The sequence below is a fragment of the Plenodomus lingam genome (genome assembly GCF_022343315.1).
Source record: "Plenodomus lingam strain CAN1 chromosome Unknown contig_12, whole genome shotgun sequence".
Classification (NCBI taxonomy): Eukaryota; Fungi; Ascomycota; class Dothideomycetes; order Pleosporales; family Leptosphaeriaceae; genus Plenodomus; species Plenodomus lingam.
The window spans coordinates 1,044,669-1,070,886 of record NW_027093930.1 but is presented as its reverse complement, the minus strand read 5'-3'; the positions used below and the strand labels follow the sequence as shown (position 1 = coordinate 1,070,886).

The window sequence follows — 26,218 nt, the reverse complement described above, 5'->3', positions numbered from 1 at the left end:
TTTCTTCTAAAGCTAAATACTAGCTAGAGACTAATAGCGTACAAGTAGAGTAATTAAAAGATAAAAAGCACTTTAGAAAGAGAGTTAAATAGCACGTAAAATTATTAAAAGGGAAGCGCTTGTAGCTAGACTTGCCTATAGTTACTTATCTAGGCTTTTATCTAGTGCACTCTTCTATAGGCAGGCTAGCATTAGTTTAGGTAGTTAGATAAAGGTCTCTATTATGTACCTCCCTTTAGGGAGGCCTTATAGGGGAGACAACATGTAACTAGCCTAGACTAAGGTCCGCGCATCTGCTAGGATGCTAGCGTAATAGCTATAAGCGGCCTATCTTAAAATATAGACTAAGGAGTCTAACATCTATACAAGTGTTTAGGTGTTAAGCCTAGACGCGTAATAAAAGTAAACAGAGGTAGGAACCCTTTTAGGGTGCACTATTAACTAATCCTAATATCTTTAGAAGGATTTAAGTAAGAGCATAGCTATTAGGACCTAAAAGATAGTGAACTATGCTTAAATAGGGTAAAGCTAGAGGAAACTCTAGTAGAGGCTTGTAGCAGTTCTAACGTGCAAATTAATTGTTAAATTTAGGTATAGGGGCGAAAGACTAATTAAACTATCTAGTAGCTAGTTCCTACTAAAGTTTCCCTTAGGATAGTAGTAACGTATTTAGTTTTATAAGGTAAAGCGAATAATTAGAGGCCTAGGGGTTAAAATAACCTTTTCCTATTCTTAAACTTTAAATATGTAAGAAGTCCTTATTACTTAATTAAATGTAGACACTTAAATATACTATTACTAGTAGGCTATTTTTAGTAAGTAGAACTAGTAATACATGATAAACTAAACGTAGGGTTAAGGTGCTAGAATACACGCTTATTAGACACTACAAAAGGTGTTAGTTTATCTAGATAGTAGGATAGTAGCTATAGAAGTTAGAATCTACTAAGGAGTGTATAATAACTTACCTACTAAATAAACTAGCCCTAAAAATAGATAGCGCTTAAGCGTGTTACCTATACCCCGCCGCTAGGGCAAGATTTAAGCCCTAGCGAGTAGGCAGGCGTAGAGGCTTGTAACAAAGCCTTAGGGGTAACCCTAGGTAGAATAGCCTCTAGTGCAGATCTTAGTAGTAGTAGTAAATACTTAAATAAGAACTTTAAGGACTAAAGTAGGGAAAGGTTCTATGTAAATAGTAGTTAGACACAGGTTAGTTAATCCTAAGAGATAGGGTAATTCTATTTTAATATTAGTGCTTGCGCCACGCCCTTAAAAGGGAAGCTAGTTAATATTCTAGCACCTAGATGTAGATTCTCTGCAGCAACGCAACTAAGAGCAGAGACCTTAGCAGGAGCCCTAAGAAGAGTTCTCTTTTCTTCTTAACGGTCTATTACCCTAAAATTAGTTTATCTAGAGCTAGGGTTTAATAGCTAGAAGAGCGCTACACTTTTACAGCGTTTAGTGCGCTCCTAATAAGCCTTAAAAATCTACTTAAAGAAATAGTTTTTACGCTAGGTTATACTTATAACTATAGTAGGTCTCTAAGGTAAAAAGCCTCTAGTTAATAGAATAATATAGATAAGGGAAGTTAGTAAAATAGATCTATAACTTTAGGAAAAGGATTAGCTCTAAGGGTTAGGTATATTAGGCCTTAGGGAGAAGCCTCTAGCGTAGAAGGGCACTAACTACAAGGTAGGCGCCTCTTAGCGCTAGGGTGTAGACACCCTTAGCAGGTTTTAGCTATCTAGCGTATATTTAACAACTAACTTAGAACTAGTATAGATAAGGGGAATCTAACTATCTAATTAAAATATAGTATTGTAATAGCTAGAAAGTAGTATTAATATAATATAATTTCTACCTAGTGCTCTAAATATTAAAGCAAAGAGATTTAACTAAGCGCAGGTAAATAGTAGGAGTAACTATAACTCTCTTAAGGTAGCTAAATACCTTATTATCTAATTAGTAACGCGTATAAATAGATTAATAAGATTCCTACTATCCCTATCTACTATCTAGCGAAACCACAGCTAAGGGAACAGGCTTAGCTAAATTAGCAGGGAAAGAAGACCCTATTAAGCTTAACTCTAGTTTAATATTATAAAAAGATATAGGGGGTGTAGAATAGGTAGGAGCTTTAGCGCTAGTAAAATACTACTACCCTTATTGTTTTTTTACTTATTTAATAAAGCGGAGCTAGGCCTTACTACCTAACTTCTAGCGTTTAAGGTCCTTTATAGGCTAATCTAGGTTAAAGACATTATTAGGTAGGGAGTTTAGCTAGGGCGGCATATCTATTAAACTATAACGCAGGTGTCCTAAGGGGGACTTATAGAGAATAGAAATCTCTAGTAGAGTAAAAGGGTAAAAGTCCCCTTAATTTTAATTTTTAGTGTGAATACAAACTATAAAAGTGTAGCCTATTAATCCTTTAGTCCCTTAAAATTTAAGGCTAGAGGTGCTAGAAAAGTTACTATAGGGATAACTAGCTTGTGGCAGCCAAGCGTTTATAGTAATATTGCTTTTTAATCCTTTAATATTAGCTCTTCCTATTATACTAAAGTAGAATTTAGTAAGCGTTAGATTATTTACCTACTAATAGGGAACGTAAGCTAGGTTTAGACTATTGTAAGATAGGTTAGTTTTACCCTACTAATAACCTTACCCTAATAGTAATACTACTTAGTACAAGAGGAACTGCGGTTTTAGATAATTAGTTTTTGTGGCTATCTAACTAGGCATTGCCGCGAAGCTACTATCTGCTAGATTATAGCTAAACGCCTCTAAGTTAGAATCTATGCTAGAACAGGGTGATTTCTGCCTACACTAGTTAGATATAAATAGGCCTTTAGCCTAGAACCTTACTAGATTAGCGTTAGCAGCCCTATTAAAGTTAGGGTTGTTAGCTAGTGTATTGTAATTGTATAGTGCGCAGGATTAAATCCTTTATAAATAACTTAGTTATCTAGCTAGGTTGTGTAAGTAGTTAAGTAGCCTTACTGTTACAAGCTACTAAGCGTAAGCCTATTGCTAGCTTAGTTAAAATTAGGATATTATACCCTCCTTATTTGCAAAACTACTGCCTAAATAGCTACTATTAATAGAAGGAAGAGGGCCATAGCGAACAAGTTATATAGTAATTACAAGATAGAGAGGGCTAGAGCTAGGAGCAATCCTCGCAAAATATACAAAAGAACAGGTTATATATATATGTACCTTAGGCAGTTAATATATAGCATAGGAAGATTAAGAAAGGATTTAAGATAATCTATACAGATTTTTAGGCAGTGATCTATAACTTAAGAGCGTTCTATAACTTTTTATTTTTTAGGGGTACTATTCTATAACTTTATAGCCTTCTATACTTAAAAATTCCTCTAGGCTATTCTATAACTATAGATTATTTAAACCTTTAGGGTATTCTATTAATATTTAAAAAAATCCTGTAGGCTATTCTATAAGCTTAGGGCGTTCTATAACTTTAGGGCGTTCTATAACTTTAGGGCGTTCTATAACTTTAGGGCGTTCTATAACTTTAGGGCGTTCTATAACTTTTTATTTTTTAGGGTTAGTGTTCTATAACTTTAGCGCGTTCTATACCTTTTATTTATTCTATTACTTTAGTCCTTTCTATAACTTTAGACTATTCTATACTAGTAGCTATTATATCCTTTTTATAATACTTATTATATCATACTATTATCTATTATTCTTTACTGTTAAGTATATCCTTATATTTTATAAAACCTTTTCTCTACTAGCTAGTCCTACTATACTTTCTTTTATAACCTACTAGTATTAAATAATACCTTTATATTCTTCTTTTATACTATCTCTATTTCTTGCCTTATCTATTAAGTAGATATAGATAGAGCTAATAGATCTATAGTTAATATAGATATAGTAGTTATAGTAGAGTATAGATATTAGAGTAGATATCCTTATCTATATATTTACCTACTACTAATAAAATTCCAAGTTACTCTTATCTAGCGAATACAGGTTTATAGTTTATATAGGGCTACGCATGTCTATATAGTTTTATATATAAAAAAGTGTACCTCTAAGCTATTTTCTACTACACTAACCCTGCAACGCGAAAATTAAACTAAAACCTATTCCTATAATATATAAGGAAGGCAAATAGATTCTTAAATACTAAATACCTAACTAACTAACTAAGGTTAAATCTGCTGCGCGCAGTTCTTGGATTAGGCAGTTAAACTAGCGTTATTAGGTACTAAGGGGGCAATTTTTGCTTATGTCCGCGTCTATACTCCCTACAACTCCCTGTTGTTAGCGCTCTGCGCCTGTTTTAGCGGCAGTTAGACTAAATTTGAAAGTTTTGGTTTTATAATAGCTAGCCTTGTTTCCTAGATTTCTGCCTAGTTTAGATTTGCTCTAATTAGTAGGTAATTAGGGGCTTAGAGATTGCTCTTCTACTTAACTAGGCAGGCCTAGGCCTATATACTAAAGTAACCCTGCTGTTGCGCCTAGTTTTGTAGTTAGCACCTAAAGTCCTACTGTTAAAGTTTTAGTAGTAGGCAAAATTTAGGGTCTATAGATAGCTAGCACTACTAAACTATTTAACAGATCTTAGGGGACAGCCCTACCTAGTATCCGCTCCTAGTAAGCGTGGTAAAGCGTGGGTTTTCTCTACTTAAGGCATGTATGTGGCGAGTTTAAACACGTAGAAACACCTATTAGGCTTTGTTATAGACTATTCCTTAAGAAACTTAGTAGGGGCAATTAAATTAGTTGCTAGTTGTAACTAGTGCCTTGTGTGCTATTATGCTAGTAGCTAGAATTGCTTCTGCGATTTCTTATCACGTACTTTCTACCTCCTTTTAGGGGTAGTGCTTGTGCGCTTTAGCGTATTAGGTATTAGGATTATTACCTAGTTAATTCTACTAGTAGTTATATGCTTATCTTAAAGATTAAGCTATATATATCTAAGTATAAGTAATTATACTGTGAAACTGCGAATAGCTTATTAAATTAGTTATCGTTTATTTAATAGTACCTTACTACTTAGATAACTATAGTAATTCTAGAGCTAATACATGCTAAAAACCCTAACTTTAGAAGGGGTGTATTTATTAGATAAAAAACTAACGCCCTTTAGGGCTTCTTAGTAATTTATAATAACTTTACAGATTGTATGGCCTTACGCTAGTAACAGTTTATTTAAATTTCTGCCCTATTAACTTTTAATAGTAAGGTATTAGCTTACTATAGTTTTAACAGGTAATAGGGAATTAGGGTTTAATTCTAGAGAGGGAGCCTAAGAAACAGCTACTATATCTAAGGAAGGCAGCAGGCGCGCAAATTACCTAATCCTAACACAGGGAGGTAGTAACAATAAATACTAATATAGGGCTCTTTTAGGTCTTGTAATTAGAATAAGTATAATTTAAACCTCTTAACAAGGAACAATTAGAGGGCAAGTCTAGTGCTAGCAGCTGCAGTAATTCTAGCTCTAATAGCGTATATTAAAGTTGTTGCAGTTAAAAAGCTTGTAGTTAAAACTTAGGTCTAGCTAGCAGGTCTGCCTTACTGCGTGTACTTGTCTAGCCAGGCCTTCCTTCTAGAGAACCTTATGCCCTTTACTAGGCGTGTTAGGGACTAGGACTTTTACTTTAACAATATTAGAGTGTTTAAAGTAGGCCTTTGCTTAAATACGTTAGCATAGAATAATAGAATAGGACGTGTGGTCCTATTTTATTAGTTTCTAGGACCGCTATAATAATTAATAGGGATAGTTAGAGGCATTAGTATTTAATTGTTAGAGGTGAAATTCTTAGATTTATTAAAGACTAACTACTACAAAAGTATTTGCTAAGGATATTTTTATTAATTAGTAAATAAAAGTTAGGGGATTAAAGATAATTAGATACTATTGTAGTCTTAACTGTAAACTATGCTAACTAGGGATTAGGCAATGTTCTTTTTCTAACTCGCTTAGCACCTTACAAGAAATCAAAGTTTTTAGGTTCTAGGGGGAGTATAGTCGCAAGGCTAAAACTTAAAGAAATTAATAGAAGGGCACTACTAGGCGTAGAGCCTGCGGCTTAATTTAACTTAACACAGGGAAACTTACTAGGTCTAGATAAAATAAGGATTAATAGATTAAGAGCTCTTTCTTAATTTTTTAGGTGGTAGTGCATAGCTATTCTTAGTTAGTAGAGTGATTTGTCTACTTAATTGCAATAACAAACAAGACCTTAACCTGCTAAATAGTTAGGCTAGCTTTAGCTAGTCGCTAGCTTCTTAGAGGGACTATTAGCTTAAGCTAATAGAAGTTTAAGGCAATAACAGGTCTATAATGCCCTTAGATATTCTAGGCCACACGCGCGCTACACTAACAGAGCTAACAAGTTCTTTACCTTAACTAAAAGGTCTAGGTAATCTTATTAAACTCTATTGTGCTAGGGATAGAGCATTGCAATTATTACTCTTTAACAAGGAATACCTAGTAAGCGCGTGTTATTAGCATGCGTTAATTACGTCCCTACCCTTTATACACACTGCCTATTGCTACTACTAATTAAATAGCTTAGTAAGGCCTTTAGACTAGCTTAGGGAGGTTAGCAATAACTACCCTAAGCTAGAAAGTTCGTTAAACTTAGTTATTTAGAGGAAGTAAAAGTTATAATAAGGTTTCTATAGGTAAACCTATAGAAGGATTATTACCTATTTTTAAAGTACTGCCGCCTTAATTAGTAGCGGCAGTCTACTTTAATTCTGCCTATGTTCTTTGCGTACTATTTGTTTCCTTAGTAGGCTTACCTACTAATTAGATCCCCTAAAACCACTTGCAATTGTAGTTAGCGTTAGTAACAATATAATAAATTATAACTTTTAATAATAGATCTCTTAGTTCTAGCATTAATAAAGAACGTAGTGAAATGCAATAAGTAGTGTAAATTATAGAATTTAGTAAATTATTAAATCTTTAAACGCACATTGCGCCCCTTAGTATTCTATAGGGCATGCCTGTTTAAGCGTTATTTATACCCTTAAGCTCTGCTTAGTATTAGGTGTTTATTCTACTTAGGACTCGCCTTAAAATAATTAGTAGCTAGCACATTAGCCTAGAGCGCAGCACATTTTGCGCCTCTTATTATAGTTATTAGCATCTATTAAGACACTTTTTAAGCTCTTAACCTTAGATTAGGTAGGGATACCTACTAAACTTAAGCATATTAATAAGCGGAGGAAAAGAAACTAATAGGGATTGCCCTAGTAATAGCAAGTAAAGCGGCAACAGCTTAAATTTAAAATCTAGCTCTTTTAGGGTCTAAGTTGTAATTTGCAGAGCGCGCTTTAGCGTTAGTAGTAGTCTAAGTTCCTTAGAATAGGACGTTATAGAGGGTAAGAATCCTATACGTAGTTGCTAGCCTTTGCTGTGTAAAGCCCCTTTAACAAGTTAAGTTATTTAGGAATATAGCTCTAAATAGGAGGTAAATTTCTTCTAAAGCTAAATACTAGCTAGAGACTAATAGCGCACAAGTAGAGTAATTAAAAGATAAAAAGCACTTTAGAAAGAGAGTTAAATAGCACGTGAAATTATTAAAAGGGAAGCGCTTGCAGCTAGACTTGCCTATAGTTACTTATCTAGGCTTTTATCTAGTGCACTCTTCTATAGGTAGGCTAGTATTAGTTTAGGTAGTTAGATAAAGGTCTCTATTACGTACCTCCCTTTAGGGAGGCCTTATAGGGGAGATAACATGTAACTAGCCTAGACTAAGGTCCGCGTATCTGCTAGGATGCTAGCGTAATAGCTATAAGCGGCCTATCTTAAAATATAGACTAAGGAGTCTAATATCTATATAAGTGTTTAGGTGTTAAGCCTAGACGCGTAATAAAAGTAAACAGAGGTAGGAACCCTTTTAGGGTGCACTATTAACTAATCCTAATATCTTTAGAAGGATTTAAGTAAGAGCATAGCTATTAGGACCTAAAAGATAGTGAACTATGCTTAAATAGGATAAAGCTAGAGGAAACTCTAGTAGAGGCTCGTAGCAGTTCTAACATGCAAATTAATCGTTAAATTTAGGTATAGGGGCGAAAGACTAATTAAACTATCTAGTAGCTAGTTCCTACTAAAGTTTCCCTTAGGATAGCAGTAACGTATTTAGTTTTATAAGGTAAAGCAAATAATTAGAGGCCTAGGGGTTAAAATAACCTTTACCTATTCTTAAACTTTAAATATGTAAGAAGTCCTTATTACTTAATTAAACGTGGACACTTAAATATACTATTACTACTAGGCTATTTTTAGTAAGCAGAACTAGCAATATAGGATAAACTAAATATAGGGTTAAGGTGCTAGAATACACGCTTATTAGATACTACAAAAGGTGTTAGTTTATCTAGATAGTAGGATAGTAGCTATAGAAGTTAGAATCTACTAAGGAGTGTGTAACAACTTACCTACTAAATAAACTAGCCCTAAAAATAGATAGCGCTTAAGCGTGTTACCTATACCCTGCTGCTAGGGCAAGATTTAAGCCTTAGCAAGTAGGCAGGCGTAGAGGCTTGTAACAAAGCCTTAGGGGTAACCTTAGGTAGAACAGCCTCTAGTGTAGATCTTAGTAGTAGTAGTAAATACTTAAATAAGAACTTTAAGGACTAAAGTAGGGAAAGGTTCTATGTAAATAGTAGTTAGATATAGGTTAGTTAATCCTAAGAGATAGGGTAATTCTATTTTAATATTAGTGCTTACGCCACGCCCTTAAAAGGGAAGCTAGTTAATATTCTAGCACCTAGATGTAGATTCTCTGTGGTAACGCAACTAAGAGCAGAGACCTTAGCAGGAGCCCTAAGAAGAGTTCTCTTTTCTTCTTAATAGTTTGTTACCCTAAAATTAGTTTGTCTAGAGCTAGGGTTTAATAGCTAGAAGAGTGCTACACTTTTACAGCATTTAGTGCGCTCCTAACAAGCCTTAAAAATCTACTTAAAGAAATAGTTTTTACGCTAGGTTATACTTATAACTATAGCAGGTCTCTAAGGTAAAAAGCCTCTAGTTAATAGAATAATATAGATAAGGGAAGTTAGCAAAATAGATCTATAACTTTAGGAAAAGGATTAGCTCTAAGGGTTAGGTACGTTGGGCCTTAGGGAGAAGCCTCTAGCGTAGAAGGGCACTAACCGCAAGGTAGGCGCCTCTTAGCGCTAGGGTGCAGACACCCTTAGTAGGTTTTAGCTATCTAGCGTATATTTAATAACTAACTTAGAACTAGTATAGATAAGGGGAATCTAACTATCTAATTAAAATATAGTATTGCAATAGCTAGAAAGTAGTATTAATATAATATAATTTCTACCTAGTGCTCTAAATATTAAAGTAAAGAGATTTAACTAAGCGCAGGTAAATAGTAGGAGTAACTATAACTCTCTTAAGGTAGCTAAATGCCTTATTATCTAATTAGTAACGCGCATAAATAGATTAACAAGATTCCTACTATCCCTATCTACTATCTAGCAAAACTATAGCTAAGGGAACAGGCTTAGCTAAATTAGCAGGGAAAGAAGACCCTATTAAGCTTAACTCTAGTTTAATATTGTAAAAAGATATAGGGGGTGTAGAATAGGTAGGAGCTTTAGCGCTAGTAAAATACTACTACCCTTATTGTTTTTTTACTTATTTAATAAAGCAGAGCTAGGCCTTACTACCTAACTTCTAGCGTTTAAGGTCCTTTATAGGCTAATCTAGGTTAAAGATATTATTAGGTAGGGAGTTTAGCTAGGGCGGCATATCTATTAAACTATAACATAGGTGTCCTAAGGGGGACTTATAGAGAATAGAAATCTCTAGTAGAGTAAAAGGGTAAAAGTCCCCTTAATTTTAATTTTTAGTGTGAATACAAACTATAAAAGTGTAGCCTATTAATCCTTTAGTCCCTTAAAATTTAAGGCTAGAGGTGCTAGAAAAGTTACTATAGGGATAACTAGCTTGTGGCAGCCAAGCGTTTATAGTAATATTGCTTTTTAATCCTTTAATATTAGCTCTTCCTATTATACTAAAGTAGAATTTAGTAAGCGTTAGATTGTTTACCTACTAATAGGGAACGTAAGCTAGGTTTAGACTGTTGTAAAATAGGTTAGTTTTACCCTACTAATAACCTTGCCCTAATAGTAATACTGCTTAGTACGAGAGGAACCGCGGTTTTAGATAATTAGTTTTTGCAGCTGTCTAACTAGGCATTGCTGCAAAGCTACTATCTACTAGATTATAGCTAAACGCCTCTAAGTTAGAATCTATGCTAGAATAGGGTAATTTCCGCCTACACTAGTTAGATACAAATAGGCCTTTGGCCTAGAACCTTACTAGATTAGCGTTAGCAGCCCTATTAAAGTTAGGGTTATTAGCTAGTGTATTGCAATTGTATAGTGCGCAGGATTAAATCCTTTATAGATAACTTAGTTATCTAGCTAGGTCGTGTAAGTAGTTAAGTAGCCTTGTTGTTATAAGCTACTAAGCGTAAGCCCGTTGCTAGCTTAGTTAAAATTAGGATATTATACCCTCCTTATTTGCAAAACTACTACCTAAACAGCTACTATTAATAGAAGGAAGAGGGCTATAGCAAACAAGTTATATAGTAATTGCAAGATAGAGAGGGCTAGAGCTAGGAGCAATCCTCGCAAAATATACAAAAGAATAGGTTATGTATGTACGTACCTTAGGCAGTTAATATATAGCATAGGAAGATTAAGAAAGGATTTAAGATAATCTATACAGATTTTTAGGTGGTGATCTATAACTTAAGAGCGTTCTATAACTTTTTATTTTTTAGGGGTACTATTCTATAACTTTATAGCCTTCTATACTTGAAAATTCCTCTAGGCTATTCTATAACTATAGAGTATTTAAACCTTTAGGGTATTCTATTAATATTTAAAAAAATCCTGTAGGCTATTCTATAAGCTTAGGGCGTTCTATAACTTTAGGGCGTTCTATAACTTTAGGGCGTTCTATAACTTTTTATTTTTTAGGGTTAGTATTCTATAACTTTAGGGCGTTCTATAACTTTAGGGCCTTCTATAAGCTTAGGGCGTTCTATAACTTTAGGGCGTTCTATAACTTTAGGGCGTTCTACAACTTTTTATTTTTTAGGGTTAGTATTCTATAATATTAGAGTGTTCTATAACTTTTTCTTTTTTAGAGGTAGCGTTCTATAACTTTAGGGCGTTCTACAACTTTAGGGCGTTCTACAACTTTTTATTTTTTAGGGGTAGTGTTCTATAACTTTAGGGCGTTCTATAACTTTAGGGCGTTCTATAACTTTAGGGCGTTCTATAACTTTAGGGCGTTCTACAACTTTTTATTTTTTAGGGTTAGTATTCTATAATATTAGAGTGTTCTATAACTTTTTCTTTTTTAGAGGTAGTGTTCTATAATATTAGAGTGTTCTATAACTTTTTCTTTTTTAGAGGTAGTGTTCTATAACTTTAGGGCGTTCTATAACTTTAGGGCGTTCTATAACTTTAGGGCGTTCTACAACTTTTTATTTTTTAGGTGTAGTGTTCTATAACTTTAGGGCGTTCTATAACTTTTTCTTTTTTAGAGGTATTGTTCTATAACTTTAGAGCGTTCTATAACTTTTTCTTTTTTAGAGGTAGTATTCTATAACTCTAGGGCGTTCTATAACTTTTTCTTTTTTAGAGGTAGTGTTCTATAACTTTAGAGTGTTCTATAACTTTTTCTTTTTTAGAGGTAGTATTCTATAACTCTAGGGCGTTCTATAACTTTTTCTTTTTTAGAGGTAGTGTTCTATAACTTTAGGGCGTTCTATAACTTTTTATTTTTTAGGGGTAGTGTTCTATAACGCTAGGGCGTTCTATAACTTTTTATTTTTTAGGGTTAGTATTCTATAATATTAGAGTGTTCTATAACTTTTTCTTTTTTAGAGGTAGTGTTCTATAATATTAGGGCGTTCTATAACCTTTTATTTTTTAGGGGTAGTGTTCTATAACTCTAGGGCGTTCTATAACTTTTTATTTTTTAGAGGTAGTATTCTATAACTTTAGGGCGTTCTATAACTTTAGGGCGTTCTACAACTTTTTATTTTTTAGGGTTAGTATTCTATAATATTAGAGTGTTCTATAACTTTTTCTTTTTTAGTGGTAGTGTTCTATAACTTTAGGGCGTTCTATAACTTTAGGGCGTTCTATAACTTTAGGGCGTTCTATAACTTTTTATTTTTTAGGGTTAGTATTCTATAATATTAGAGTGTTCTATAACTTTTTCTTTTTTAGAGGTAGTGTTCTATAATATTAGAGTGTTCTATAACTTTTTATTTTTTAGGGTTAGTATTCTATAATATTAGAGTGTTCTATAACTTTTTCTTTTTTAGAGGTAGTGTTCTATAATATTAGAGTGTTCTATAACTTTTTCTTTTTTAGAGGTAGTGTTCTATAACTTTAGGGCGTTCTATAACTTTAGGGCGTTCTATAACTTTAGGGCGTTCTACAACTTTTTATTTTTTAGGTGTAGTGTTCTATAACTTTAGGGCGTTCTATAACTTTTTCTTTTTTAGAGGTAGTGTTCTATAACTTTAGGGAGTTCTACAACTTTTTATTTTTAGGGGTAGCGTTCTATAACTTTAGGACGTTCTATAACTTTAGGGCCTTCTATAAGCTTAGGGCGTTCTATAACTTTAGGGCGTTCTATAACTTTAGGGCGTTCTATAACTTTTTATTTTTTAGGGTTAGTGTTCTATAACTTTAGCGCGTTCTATACCTTTTATTTATTCTATTACTTTAGTCCTTTCTATAACTTTAGACTATTCTATACTAGTAGCTATTATATCCTTTTTATAATACTTATTATATTATACTATTATCTATTATTCTTTACTATTAAGTATATCCTTATATTTTATAAAACCTTTTCTCTACTAGCTAGTCCTACTATACTTTCTTTTATAACCTACTAGTATTAAATAATACCTTTATATTCTTCTTTTATACTATCTCTATTTCTTGCCTTATCTATTAAGTAGATATAGATAGAGCTAATAGATCTATAGTTAATATAGATATAGTAGTTATAGTAGAGTATAGATATTAGAGTAGATATCCTTATCTATATATTTACCTACTACTAATAAAATTCCAAGTTACTCTTATCTAGCGAATACAGGTTTATAGTTTGTATAGGGCTGCGCATATCTACACGGTTTTACATATAAAAAAGTGTACCTCTAAGCTATTTTCTACTGCACTAACCCCGCAACGCGAAAATTAAACTAAAACCTATTCCTATAATATATAAGGAGGGCAAATAGATTCTTAAATACTAAATACCTAACTAACTAACTAAGGTTAAATCTGCTGCGCGCAGTTCTTAGATTAGGCAGTTAAACTAGCGTCGTTAGGCACTAAGGGGGCAATTTTTGCTTGTGTCTACGTCTATACTCCCTATAACTCCCTATTATTAGCGCTCTACGCCTGTTTTAGTAGTAGTTAGACTAAATTTAAAAGTTTTAGTTTTATAATAGCTAGCCTTGTTTCCTAGATTTCTACCTAGTTTAGATTTGCTCTAATTAGTAGGTAATTAGGGGCTTAGAGATTACTCTTCTACTTAACTAGGCAGGCCTAGGCCTATATACTAAAGCAACCCTGCTATTGCGCCTAGTTTTGTGGTTAGCACCTAAAGTCCTACTATTAAAGTTTTAGTAGTAGGCAAAATTTAGGGTCTATAGATAGCTAGCACTGCTAAACTATTTAATAGATCTTAGGGGACAGCCCTACCTAGCATCCGCTCCTAGTAAGCGTGGCAAAGCGTAGGTTTTCTCTACTTAAGGCATGTATGTGGCGAGTTTAAACACACAGAAACGCCTATTAGGCTTTATTGCGGACTATTCCTTAAGAAACTTAGTAGGGGCAATTAAATTAGTTGCTAGTTATAACTAGTGCCTTGTGTGCTATTATGCTAGTAGCTAGAATTGCTTCTACAATTTCTTATCACGTACTTTCTGCCTCCTTTTAGGGGTAGTGCTTGTGCGCTTTAGCGTATTAGGTATTAGGATTATTACCTAGTTAATTCTACTAGTAGTTATATACTTGTCTTAAAGATTAAGCTATGTATATCTAAGTATAAGTAATTATACTATAAAACTGCGAATAGCTTATTAAATTAGTTATTATTTATTTAATAGTACCTTACTACTTAGATAACTATAGTAATTCTAGAGCTAATATATGCTAAAAACCCTAACTTTAGAAGGGGTGTATTTATTAGATAAAAAACTAACGCCCTTTAGGGCTTCTTAGTAATTTATAATAACTTTATAGATTGCATAGCCTTACGCTAGTAATAGTTTATTTAAATTTCTACCCTATTAACTTTTAATAGTAAGGTATTAGCTTACTATAGTTTTAATAGGTAACGGGGAATTAGGGTTTAATTCTAGAGAGGGAGCCTAAGAAACAGCTACCACATCTAAGGAAGGCAGCAGGCGCGCAAATTACCTAATCCTAACATAGGGAGGTAGTAACAATAAATACTAATATAGGGCTCTTTTAGGTCTTGTAATTAGAATAAGTATAATTTAAACCTCTTAACAAGGAACAATTAGAGGGCAAGTCTAGTGCTAGTAGCCATAGTAATTCTAGCTCTAATAGCGTATATTAAAGTTGTTGCAGTTAAAAAGCTTGTAGTTAAAACTTAGGTCTAGCTAGCAGGTCTACCTTACCGCATGTACTTGTCTAGCTAGGCCTTCCTTCTAGAGAACCTTATGCCCTTTACTAGGCGTGTTAGGGACTAGGACTTTTACTTTAAAAAAATTAGAGTGTTTAAAGCAGGCCTTTGCTTAAATACGTTAGCATAGAATAATAGAATAGGACGTGCAGTCCTATTTTGTTAGTTTCTAGGACTACTATAATAATTAATAGGGATAGTTAGGGGTATTAGTATTTAATTATTAGAGGTGAAATTCTTAGATTTATTAAAGACTAACTACTGCAAAAGCATTTACTAAGGATATTTTTATTAATTAGTAAACAAAAGTTAGGGGATTAAAGACAATTAGATACTATCGTAGTCTTAACTATAAACTATGCTAACTAGGGATTAGGCGATGTTCTTTTTCTAACTTGCTTAGCACCTTACAAGAAATTAAAGTTTTTAGGTTCTAGGGGGAGTATAGTCGCAAGGCTAAAACTTAAAGAAATTAATAGAAGGGCACCACTAGGCGTGGAGCCTGCGGCTTAATTTAACTTAACACAGGGAAACTTACTAGGTCTAGATAAAATAAGGATTAATAGATTAAGAGCTCTTTCTTAATTTTTTAGGTAGTAGTGCATAGCTATTCTTAGTTAGTAGAGTGATTTGTCTGCTTAATTGCGATAACAAATAAGACCTTAACCTGCTAAATAGCTAGGCTAGCTTTAGCTAGTTACTAGCTTCTTAGAGGGACTATTAGCTTAAGCTAATAGAAGTTTAAGGCAATAACAGGTCTATAATACCTTTAGATATTCTAGGCCGCACGCGCGCTACACTAATAGAGCTAATAAGTTCTTTACCTTAACTAAAAGGTCTAGGTAATCTTGTTAAACTCTGTTGTGCTAGGGATAGAGCATTACAATTATTACTCTTTAACAAGGAATACCTAGTAAGCGCGTGTTATTAGTATACGTTAATTACATCCCTACCCTTTATATACACCACCTGTCGCTACTACTAATTAAATAGCTTAGTAAGGCCTTTAGACTAGCTTAGGGAGGTTAGTAATAACTACCCTAAGCTAGAAAGTTTGTTAAACTTAGTTATTTAGAGGAAGTAAAAGTTGTAACAAGCTTTCTATAGGTAAACCTGCGGAAGGATTATTACCTATTTTTAAAGCACTGCCGCCTTAATTAGTAGCGGCAGTCTACTTTAATTCTGCCTATGTTTTTTGCGTACTATTTGTTTCCTTAGTAGGCTTACCTACTAATTAGATCCCCTAAAACCACTTATAATTGCAGTTAGCGTTAGTAATAATATAATAAATTACAACTTTTAATAATAGATCTCTTAGTTCTAGTATTAATAAAGAACGCAGCAAAATATAATAAGTAGTGTAAATTATAGAATTTAGTAAATTATTAAATCTTTAAACGCACATTACGCCCCTTAGTATTCCATAGGGCATGCCTATTTAAGCGTTATTTGTACCCTTAAGCTCTGCTTAGTATTAGGTGTTTATTCTACTTAGGACTCGCCTTAAAACAATTAGCAGCTAGTATATTAGCCTAGAGCGTAGTATATTTTACGCCTCTTGTTATAGTTGTTAGTATCTATTAAGATACTTTTTAAGCTCTTAACCTTAGATTAGGTAGGGATACCTACTAAACTTAAGCATATTAATAAGCGGAGGAAAAGAAACTAATAGGGATTGCCCTAGTAACGGCAAGTAAAGCGGCAATAGCTTAAATTTAAAATCTAGCTCTTTTAGGGTCTAAGTTATAATTTACAGAGGGCGCTTTAGCGTTAGTAGTAGTCTAAGTTCCTTAGAACAGGACGTTATAGAGGGTAAGAATCCTATACGTAGTTACTAGCCTTTGCTATATAAAGCCCCTTTAACAAGTTAAGTTATTTAGGAATGTAGCTCTAAATAGGAGGTAAATTTCTTCTAAAGCTAAATACTAGCTAGAGACTAATAGCGCACAAGTAGAGTAATTAAAAGATAAAAAGCACTTTAGAAAGAGAGTTAAATAGCACGTGAAATTATTAAAAGGGAAGCGCTTGCAGCTAGACTTGCCTATAGTTACTTATCTAGGCTTTTATCTAGTGCACTCTTCTATAGGTAGGCTAGCATTAGTTTAGGTAGTTAGATAAAGGTCTCTGTCACGTACCTCCCTTTAGGGAGGCCTTATAGGGGAGATAACATGCAACTAGCCTAGACTAAGGTCTGCGCATCTACTAGGATGCTAGCGTAATAGCTGTAAGCGGCCTATCTTAAAACATAGACTAAGGAGTCTAACATCTATACAAGTATTTAGGTATTAAGCCTAGACGCGTAATAAAAGTAAACAGAGGTAGGAACCCTTTTAGGGTGCACTATTAACTAATCCTAATATCTTTAGAAGGATTTAAGTAAGAGCATAGCTATTAGGACCTAAAAGATAGTAAACTATGCTTAAATAGGGTAAAGCTAGAGAAAACTCTAGTAGAGGCTCGCAGCAGTTCTAACGTGCAAATTAATCATTAAATTTAGGCATAGGGGCAAAAGACTAATTAAACTATCTAGTAGCTAGTTCCTACTAAAGTTTCCCTTAGGATAGTAGTAACGTATTTAGTTTTATAAGGTAAAGCAAATAATTAGAGGCCTAGGGGTTAAAATAACCTTTACCTATTCTTAAACTTTAAATATGTAAGAAGTCCTTATTACTTAATTAAATATAGATACTTAAATATACTATTACTAGTAGGCTATTTTTAGTAAGTAGAACTAGTAATACAGGATAAACTAAACGCAGGGTTAAGGTGCTAGAATACACGCTTATTAGACACTACAAAAGGTGTTAGTTTATCTAGACAGCAGGATAGTAGCTATAGAAGTTAGAATCTACTAAGGAGTGTGTAATAACTTACCTACTAAATAAACTAGCCCTAAAAATAGATGGCGCTTAAGCGTGTTACCTATACCCCGCCGCTAGGGCAAGATTTAAGCCCTAGCAAGTAGGCAGGCGTAGAGGCTTATAATAAAGCCTTAGGGGTAACCCTAGGTAGAATAGCCTCTAGTACAGATCTTAGTAGTAGTAGTAAATACTTAAATAAGAACTTTAAGGACTAAAGTAGGGAAAGGTTCTATATAAATAGTAGTTAGACACAGGTTAGTTAATCCTAAGAGATAGGGTAATTCTGTTTTAATATTAGTACTTGCGCCACGCCCTTAAAAGGGAAGCTAGTTAATATTCTAGCACCTAGATATAGATTCTCCGCGGCAACGCAACTAAGAGCAGAGACCTTAGCGGGAGCCCTAAGAAGAGTTCTCTTTTCTTCTTAATAGTCTGTTACCCTAAAATTAGTTTATCTAGAGCTAGGGTTTAATAGCTAGAAGAGTGCTGCACTTTTGTAGTATTTAGTGCGCTTCTAATAAGCCTTAAAAATCCACTTAAAGAAATAGTTTTTACGCTAGGTTATACTTATAACTATAGCAGGTCTCTAAGGTAAAAAGCCTCTAGTTAATAGAATAATATAGATAAGGGAAGTTAGTAAAATAGATCTGTAACTTTAGGAAAAGGATTAGCTCTAAGGGTTAGGTACGTTAGGCCTTAGGGAGAAGCCTCTAGCGCAGAAGGGCACTAACCGCAAGGTAGGCGCCTCTTAGCGCTAGGGTGCAGACACCCTTAGTAGGTTTTAGCTATCTAGCGTACGTTTAACAACTAACTTAGAACTAGTATAGATAAGGGGAATCTAACTATCTAATTAAAATATAGTATTGCAATAGCTAGAAAGTAGTATTAATATAATATAATTTCTACCTAGTGCTCTAAATATTAAAGCAAAGAGATTTAACTAAGCGCAGGTAAATAGTAGGAGTAACTATAACTCTCTTAAGGTAGCTAAATACCTTATTATCTAATTAGTAACGCGCATAAATAGATTAATAAGATTCCTACTATCCCTATCTACTATCTAGCAAAACTATAGCTAAGGGAACAGGCTTAGCTAAATTAGCGGGGAAAGAAGACCCTATTAAGCTTAACTCTAGTTTAACATTATAAAAAGATATAGGGGGTGTAGAATAGGTAGGAGCTTTAGCGCTAGTAAAATACTACTACCCTTATTATTTTTTTACTTATTTAATAAAGTAGAGCTAGGCCTTACTACCTAACGTCTAGCGTTTAAGGTCCTTTATAGGCTAATCTAGGTTAAAGATATTGTTAGGTAGGGAGTTTAGCTAGGGCAGCACATCTATTAAACTATAACGCAGGTGTCCTAAGGGGGACTTATAGAGAACAGAAATCTCTAGTAGAGTAAAAGGGTAAAAGTCCCCTTAATTTTAATTTTTAGTGTGAATACAAACTATAAAAGTGTGGCCTATTAATCCTTTAGTCCCTTAAAATTTAAGGCTAGAGGTGCTAGAAAAGTTACTATAGGGATAACTAGCTTATGGCAGCTAAGCGTTTATAGCAATATTGCTTTTTAATCCTTTAATATTAGCTCTTCCTATTATACTAAAGTAGAATTTAGTAAGCGTTAGATTATTTACCCACTAATAAGGAACGTAAGCTAGGTTTAGACTATTATAAGATAGGTTAGTTTTACCCTACTAATAACCTTGCCCTAATAGTAATACTACTTAGTACAAGAGGAACTGCGGTTTTAGATAATTAGTTTTTGTGGCTGTCTAACTAGGCATTGCTGCAAAGCTACTATCTGCTAGATTATAGCTAAACGCCTCTAAGTTAGAATCTATACTAGAATAGGGTAATTTCTGCCTGCACTAGTTAGATACAAATAGGCCTTTAGCCTAGAATCTTACTAGATTGGCGTTAGCAGCCCTATTAAAGTTAGGGTTATTAGCTAGTGTATTGCAATTGTATAGTGCGCAGGATTAAATCCTTTATAAATAACTTAGTTGTCTAGCTAGGTCGTGTAAGTAGTTAAGTAGCCTTGTTGTTACAAGCTACTAAGCGTAAGCCTATTGCTAGCTTAGTTAAAATTAGGATATTATACCCTCCTTATTTGCAAAACTACTGCCTAAATAGCTGCTATTAATAGAAGGAAGAGGGCTATAGCAAACAAGTTATATAGTAATTGCAAGATAGAGAGGGCTAGAGCTAGGAGCAATCCTCGCAAAATATACAAAAGAACAGGTTATATGTGTACGTACCTTAGGCAGTTAATATATAGCATAGGAAGATTAAGAAAGGATTTAAGATAATCTATATAGATTTTTAGGCAGTGATCTATAACTTAAGAGCGTTCTATAACTTTTTATTTTTTAGGGGTACTATTCTATAACTTTATAGCCTTCTATACTTAAAAATTCCTCTAGGCTATTCTATAACTATAGATTATTTAAACCTTTAGGGTATTCTATTAATATTTAAAAAAATCCTGTAGGCTATTCTATAAGCTTAGGGCGTTCTATAACTTTAGGGCGTTCTACAACTTTTTATTTTTTAGGGGTAGTGTTCTATAACTTTAGGGCGTTCTATAACTTTTTCTTTTTTAGAGTTAGTATTCTATAATATTAGAGTGTTCTATAACTTTTTCTTTTTTAGAGGTAGTGTTCTATAACTTTAGGGCGTTCTATAACTTTAGGGCGTTCTACAACTTTTTATTTTTTAGGTGTAGTATTCTATAATATTAGAGTGTTCTATAACTTTTTCTTTTTTAGAGGTAGTGTTCTATAATATTAGAGTGTTCTATAACTTTTTATTTTTTAGGGTTAGTATTCTATAATATTAGAGTGTTCTATAACTTTTCTTTTTTAGAGGTAGTGTTCTATAATATTAGAGTGTTCTATAACTTTTTCTTTTTTAGAGGTAGTGTTCTATAACTTTAGGGCGTTCTATAACTTTAGGGCGTTCTATAACTTTTTATTTTTTAGGGTTAGTATTCTATAACTTTAGCGCGTTCTATACCTTTTATTTATTCTATTACTTTAGTCCTTTCTATAACTTTAGACTATTCTATACTAGTAGCTATTATATCCTTTTTATAATACTTATTATATTATACTATTATCTATTATTCTTTACTGTTAAGTATATCCTTATATTTTATAAAACCTTTTCTCTACTAGCTAGTCCTACTATGCTTTCTTTTATAACCTACTAGTATTAAATAATACCTATATATTCTTCTTTTATACTATCTCTATTTCTTGCCTTATCTATTAAGTAGATATAGATAGAGCTAATAGATCTATAGTTAATATAGATATAGTAGTTATAGTAGAGTATAGATATTAGAGTAGATATCCTTATCTATATATTTACCTACTACTAATAAAATTCTAAGTTACTCTTATCTAGCGAATACAGGTTTATAGTTTGTATAGGGCTGCGCATATCTACATAGTTTTACATATAAAAAAGTGTACCTCTAAGCTATTTTCTACTACACTAACCCTGCAATACAAAAATTAAACCAAAACCTGTTCCTATAATATATAAGGAGGGCAAATAGATTCTTAAATACTAAATACCTAACTAACTAACTAAGGTTAAATCTGCTACGCGTAGTTCTTGGATTAGGCGGTTAAACTAGCGTTATTAGGCACTAAGGGGGCAATTTTTGCTTATGTCTGCGTCTATACTCCCTATAACTCCCTATTATTAGCGCTCTGCGCCTATTTTAGCAGTAGTTAGACTAAATTTAAAAGTTTTAGTTTTATAATAGCTAGCCTTGTTTCCTAGATTTCTACCTAGTTTAGATTTGCTCTAATTAGTAGGTAATTAAGGGCTTAGAGATTACTCTTCTACTTAACTAGGCAGGCCTAGGCCTATATGCTAAAGCAACCCTGCTATTGCGCCTAGTTTTGTGGTTAGCACCTAAAGTCCTACTATTAAAGTTTTAGCAGTAGGCAAAATTTAGGGTCTATAGATAGCTAGCACTGCTAAACTATTTAATAGATCTTAGGGGATAGCCCTACCTAGTATCCGCTCCTAGTAAGCGTGGTAAAGCGTAGGTTTTCTCTACTTAAGGCATGTATATGGCGAGTTTAAACATGCAGAAACGCCTATTAGGCTTTGTTGCAGACTATTCCTTAAGAAACTTAGTAGGGGCAATTAAATTAGTTGCTAGTTGTAACTAGTGCCTTGTGTGCTGTTATGCTAGTAGCTAGAATTGCTTCTATAATTTCTTATCACGTACTTTCTACCTCCTTTTAGGGGTAGTGCTTGTGCGCTTTAGCGTATTAGGTATTAGGATTGTTACCTAGTTAATTCTGCTAGTAGTTATATACTTGTCTTAAAGATTAAGCTATGCATATCTAAGTATAAGTAATTATACTATAAAACTGCGAATAGCTTATTAAATCAGTTATTATTTATTTAATAGTACCTTACTACTTAGATAACTGTAGTAATTCTAGAGCTAATACATACTAAAAACCCTAACTTTAGAAGGGGTGTATTTATTAGATAAAAAACTAACGCCCTTTAGGGCTTCTTAGTAATTTATAATAACTTTACAGATTGCATAGCCTTACGCTAGCGACAGTTTATTTAAATTTCTGCCCTATTAACTTTTAATAGTAAGGTATTAGCTTACTATAGTTTTAACAGGTAACAGGGAATTAGGGTTTGATTCTAGAGACAGAGCCTAAGAAACAGCTACTATATCTAAGGAAGGCAGCAGGCGCGCAAATTACCTAATCCTAACACAGGGAGGTAGTAATAATAAATACTAATATAGGGCTCTTTTAGGTCTTGTAATTAGAATAAGTATAATTTAAACCTCTTAATAAGGAACAATTAGAGGGCAAGTCTAGTGCTAGTAGCTATAGTAATTCTAGCTCTAATAGCGTATATTAAAGTTGTTGCAGTTAAAAAGCTTGTAGTTAAAACTTAGGTCTAGCTAGCAGGTCTACCTTACCGCATGTACTTGTCTAGCTAGGCCTTCCTTCTAGAGAACCTTATACCCTTTACTAGGCGTGTTAGGGACTAGGACTTTTACTTTAAAAAAATTAGAGTGTTTAAAGCAGGCCTTTGCTTAAATACGTTAGCATAGAATAATAGAATAGGACGTGCAGTCCTATTTTGTTAGTTTCTAGGACTACTGTAATAATTAATAGGGATAGTTAGGGGTATTAGTATTTAATTATTAGAGGTGAAATTCTTAGATTTATTAAAGACTAACTACTGCAAAAGCATTTACTAAGGATATTTTTATTAATTAGTAAACAAAAGTTAGGGGATTAAAGACAATTAGATACTATTGTAGTCTTAACTATAAACTATGCTAACTAGGGATTAGGTAATGTTCTTTTTCTAACTTGCTTAGCACCTTACAAGAAATTAAAGTTTTTAGGTTCTAGGGGGAGTATGGTCGCAAGGCTAAAACTTAAAGAAATTAACAGAAGGGCACTACTAGGCGTGGAGCCTACAGCTTAATTTAACTTAACACGGGGAAACTTACTAGGTCTAGATAAAATAAGGATTAATAGATTAAGAGCTCTTTCTTAATTTTTTAGGTAGTGGTGCATAGCTATTCTTAGTTAGTAGAGTAATTTGTCTGCTTAATTGCGATAACAAATAAGACCTTAACCTGCTAAATAGCTAGGCTAGCTTTAGCTAGTTACTAGCTTCTTAGAGGGACTATTAGCTTAAGCTAATAGAAGTTTAAGGCAATAACAGGTCTATAATACCCTTAGATATTCTAGGCTACACGCGCGCTACACTAACAGAGCTAATATATTCTTTACCTTAACTAAAAGGTCTAGGTAATCTTGTTAAACTCTATTGTGCTAGGGATAGAGCATTACAATTATTGCTCTTTAACAAGGAATACCTAGTAAGCGCGTGTTATTAGTATGCGTTAATTACGTCCCTGCCCTTTATACACACTGCCTATTGCTACTACTAATTAAATAGCTTAGTAAGGCCTTTAGACTAGCTTAGGGAGGTTAGTAATAACTACCCTAAGCTAGAAAGTTTGTTAAACTTAGTTATTTAAAGGAAGTAAAAGTTATAACAAGGTTTCTATAGGTAAACCTGCAGAAGGATTATTACCTATTTTTAAAGCACTGCCGCCTTAATTAGTAGTAGTAGTCTACTTTAATTCTGCCTATGTTTTTTGCGTACTATTTGTTTCCTTAGTAGGCTTACCTACTAATTAGATCCCCTAAAACCACTTATAATTATAGTTAGCGTTAGTAATAATGTAATAAATTACAACTTTTAATAATAGATCTCTTAGTTCTAGCATTAATAAAGAACGTAGTGAAATATAATAAGTAGTGTAAATTATAGAATTTAGTAAATTATTAAATCTTTAAACGCACATTGCGCCCCTTAGTATTCTATAGGGCATGCCTGTTTAAGCGTTATTTATACCCTTAAGCTCTGCTTAGTATTAGGTGTTTATTCTACTTAGGACTCGCCTTAAAATAATTAGCAGCTAGTATATTAGCCTAGAGCGCAGCATATTTTACGCCTCTTGTTATAGTTGTTAGTATCTATTAAGATACTTTTTAAGCTCTTAACCTTAGATTAGGTAGGGATACCTACTAAACTTAAGCATATTAATAAGCGGAGGAAAAGAAACTAATAGGGATTGCCCTAGTAACAGCAAGTAAAGCGGCAACAGCTTAAATTTAAAATCTAGCTCTATTAGGGTCTAAGTTATAATTTGCAGAGGGCGCTTTAGCGTTAGTAGTAGTCTAAGTTCCTTAGAATAGGATGTTATAGAGAGTAAGAATCCTATACGTAGTTGCTAGCCTTTGCTATATAAAGCCCCTTTAATAAGTTAAGTTATTTAGGAATATAGCTCTAAATAGGAGGTAAATTTCTTCTAAAGCTAAATACTAGCTAGAGACTAATAGCGCACAAGTAGAGTAATTATAAGATAAAAAGCACTTTAGAAAGAGAGTTAAATAGCACGTAAAATTATTAAAAGGGAAGCGCTTGCAGCTAGACTTGCCTATAGTTACTTATCTAGGCTTTTATCTAGTGCACTCTTCTATAGGCAGGCTAGCATTAGTTTAGGTAGTTAGATAAAGGTCTCTATCACGTACCTCCCTTTAGGGAGGCCTTATAGGGGAGATAATATGCAACTAGCCTAGACTAAGGTCCGCGCATCTACTAGGATACTAGCGTAATAGCTATAAGCGGCCTATCTTAAAATATAGACTAAGGAGTCTAATATCTATACAAGTGTTTAGGTGTTAAGCCTAGACGCGTAATAAAAGTAAACAGAGGTGGGAACCCTTTTAGGGTGCACTATTAACTAATCCTAATATCTTTAGAAGGATTTAAGTAAGAGTATAGCTATTAGGACCTAAAAGATAGTAAACTATGCTTAAATAGGGTAAAGCTAGAGAAAACTCTAGTAGAGGCTCGCAGCAGTTCTAACGTGCAAATTAATTATTAAATTTAGGCATAGGGGCGAAAGACTAATTAAACTATCTAGTAGCTAGTTCCTACTAAAGTTTCCCTTAGGATAGTAGTAACGTATTTAGTTTTATAAGGTAAAGCGAATAATTAGAGGCCTAGGGGTTAAAATAACCTTTTCCTATTCTTAAACTTTAAATATGTAAGAAGTCCTTATTACTTAATTAAACGTAGACACTTAAATATACTATTACTAGTAGGCTATTTTTAGTAAGTAGAACTAGTAATATAGGATAAACTAAATATAGGGTTAAGGTGCTAGAATACACGCTTATTAGACACTACAAAAGGTGTTAGTTTATCTAGATAGCAGGATAGTAGCTATAGAAGTTAGAATCTGCTAAGGAGTGTGTAACAACTTACCTACTAAATAAACTAGCCCTAAAAATAGATAGCGCTTAAGCGTGTTACCCATACCCCGCCGCTAGGGCAAGATTTAAGCCCTAGCGAGTAGGCAGGCGTAGAGGCTTATAACAAAGCCTTAGGGGTAACCCTAGGTAGAATAGCCTCTAGTGTAGATCTTAGTAGTAGTAGTAAATACTTAAATAAGAACTTTAAGGACTAAAGTAGGGAAAGGTTCTATGTAAATAGCAGTTAGACACAGGTTAGTTAATCCTAAGAGATAGGGTAATTCTATTTTAATATTAGTGCTTGCGCCGCGCCCTTAAAAGGGAAGCTAGTTAATATTCTAGCACCTAGATATAGATTCTCTGCAGCAACGCAACTAAGAGCAGAGACCTTAGCAGGAGCCCTAAGAAGAGTTCTCTTTTCTTCTTAATAGTCTATTACCCTAAAATTAGTTTATCTAGAGCTAGGGTTTAATAGCTAGAAGAGCGCTGCACTTTTGCAGTATTTAGTACGCTCCTAACAAGCCTTAAAAATCTACTTAAAGAAATAGTTTTTACGCTAGGTTATACTTATAACTATAGCAGGTCTCTAAGGTAAAAAGCCTCTAGTTAATAGAATAATATAGATAAGGGAAGTTAGCAAAATAGATCTATAACTTTAGGAAAAGGATTAGCTCTAAGGGTTAGGTACATTAGGCCTTAGGGAGAAGCCTCTAGCGTAGAAGGGCACTAACTGTAAGGTAGGCGCCTCTTAGCGCTAGGGTGCAGACACCCTTAGCAGGTTTTAGCTATCTAGCGTATATTTAACAACT

General features: G+C 33.6%; 4 non-coding genes across 4 annotated transcripts; all 4 read left to right on the top strand.

Annotated features, from left to right (window-relative positions):
- The first annotated feature begins 4,895 nt into the window (after nt 1-4,895).
- IAQ61_001563 lies at nt 4,896-6,692 on the top strand. The gene has a single exon (XR_010715460.1). It is a non-coding gene; the product is annotated as an 18S ribosomal RNA (ribosomal RNA).
- Nucleotides 6,693-6,857: 165 nt separating this feature from the next.
- On the top strand, nt 6,858-13,648 carry IAQ61_001562. The gene has a single exon (XR_010715459.1). It is a non-coding gene; the product is annotated as a 28S ribosomal RNA (ribosomal RNA).
- Nucleotides 13,649-14,040: 392 nt separating this feature from the next.
- On the top strand, nt 14,041-15,837 carry IAQ61_001561. Its single transcript, XR_010715458.1, has one exon. It is a non-coding gene; the product is annotated as an 18S ribosomal RNA (ribosomal RNA).
- A 6,044-nt stretch (nt 15,838-21,881) lies between these two features.
- On the top strand, nt 21,882-23,678 carry IAQ61_001560. The gene has a single exon (XR_010715457.1). It is a non-coding gene; the product is annotated as an 18S ribosomal RNA (ribosomal RNA).
- The last annotated feature ends 2,540 nt before the right edge of the window (nt 23,679-26,218 follow it).